This window comes from Microtus ochrogaster, chromosome 6 (assembly GCF_000317375.1).
Source record: "Microtus ochrogaster isolate Prairie Vole_2 chromosome 6, MicOch1.0, whole genome shotgun sequence".
NCBI classification, from domain to species: domain Eukaryota; kingdom Metazoa; phylum Chordata; class Mammalia; order Rodentia; family Cricetidae; genus Microtus; species Microtus ochrogaster.
Genome location: NC_022013.1, coordinates 12782137 through 12784273, shown reverse-complemented (window position 1 = coordinate 12784273; position 2137 = coordinate 12782137).

Sequence of the window (2137 nt, the reverse complement as noted above, 5' to 3'; positions counted from 1 at the left end):
CTAAAGACAGCTCCTCCTTGGGATGGAAGTTGAAGTAACTTCTGCCACTGCCCTGGGACCAGGCACCCCAAGCTCCATCCAGAGAACCATGAGGCTCATTCTGTCACCCTTCCTCCAGTTCACAAGCCCTCAACAGGGACAACTCGGGTTTAAGGTTGCTCGTTTCCAGCCAACTTCAACATGTGTCCAAGTAGTTAAACACCTCTTTATCCTGGTTCCTTCCTGGTAGAGAATCACTGCACTCAACTCAAGCCTGTTATATATGCAAACCCCACCTCCCATGGTACTGTCAGTACCCTGACAACCAGAGCTGGTTCCCTAGAACCTCCATGAAGGTGGAAAGCGAGAACCAGCTCCATACAGGTGTCCTCTGACCTCCACATGTACAGGTGTCACATGTGTCCCAACACACACACATGCACGTGTGCACAAGCATGCACACGCGCGCGCGCGCGCGCACACACACACACACACACACACACACATACACAAATAATATTTTTTTTTAAGTCGAGAAGCTAGAGAGCAGGAAGAAATTTGTACAGGAGCTAAAATGAACCCCACAGGGTCTGACCTACAAGCTGCCAATCAGACATCAAACAGTGACCTGTGAGACCCAGGCAGTTGGTCCACCAACAGTGAACACTTTCAGGACCTGGGTGGGCCTTCCAGGCACTTTCTTTGGGTTTCTTGGAATTGCCCAAATAGACAGGCTTTGTTAGGTCGAGATGCTTTACTGCCATCTTCTGGAAATTTATGGTAATGACTACCCTGGCTTCCTGCTCCTGTACGTTGAAGCTTTCTGTTTCCATGACCTCCCAACGCAACACAGCACCGCCACCACAGGACCAAGCATTCCAGTCGTAAGCTACGGTGAAGTTCATATTTAGATCATATTAGAAGGATCCCAACAGAGCCCACTGCTGAAAGCAGCGCCCTTGGCTTCCTCAGGCTTCCACGCCCCAATCATCAGTGGGAAAGAGACAGAACCATTTCTTTTTCCTTTTTATTAAGATAATACAAGTGACCCACTTGTATTTTAACAAAATGCTAATTGGCCATTAGCCAGGCAGGAAGTAGAGCTTTGGTGACCAGGCAGGAAGTAGAAGTGGTGCGATGAAAATGGGAATTCTGGGAAGAGGACAGACACAGTCTGCAGTCATCACCCAGACACAGAGGAAGCAAGATGAGAATGCCTTACTGATGAATGGTACCAAGCCACATGGTTAACACATTCAAGAATTATGGGCTAATATAAGATGTAAGAATTAGTTAATAAGAAGCCTGAGCTAATAGGCCAACCAGTTTATGATTAATATAGACCTCTGTATGTTTCTTTGGGACTAAATGGCTGCGGGACCAGGTGGGACAAAAACCTCTGTCAACAAACATGGGGCTGAAGTGATGGCTCAGTGGTCAAGACGATGTACTGCTCTTGCAGAAAACCCAGTTTAGGCCCCAGAACCCATGTCTGATGGCCTGCAAGCACTGTAACTCCCATTCCAGAGAATCTGATGCTCTCTTCCAGACTCCACAGGCAGCCTCACTTTGAGTACACACACACACACACACACACACACACAATTTTAAAAATAAAAATAAATCCTTTAAAATGTCAATGTTCTTAGATACTTTCTAGCTTGCCTTGGTCCCTGCTGCTCCCTAGTGTCTGAGATCCCCTGTGTCCAGCCTGTCTGGCACCAGCTGCTGCAAGAGTGGTGGTGGTCATCTTGGAGATTTCTGGGTTCATTCCCTTGGATGGACAAAGAACTGAGCATCCAGGAAAGACAGAAGACCAAGCTGCAGAGACAGGGAAAGTGGCCTGGCTTCAATGAATGGACATTGTCTTGGGTGATTTTCAGGGTTCCAGATCCTCCCCTTTTTCTAGTTGGCCCAGGCTCCTCCCCTTTCCCTGGATGGCCCAGGGTCCTTCCCTTTCCCTGGTTGGCCAGGCTCCTCCCCTTCTCCTGGCTGGCCAGAGCCCTCCCTTTACCCTGGATGGCCGAGGCTCCTCCCCTCACCCTGGTTGGCCCAGACTCCTCCCCTTCTCCTGGATGGCCCAAGCTCCTCCCCTTTCCCTGGTTGTCCAGGGTCCTCCCCTCACCCTGGTTGGCCCAGACTCCTCCCCTTCTCCTGG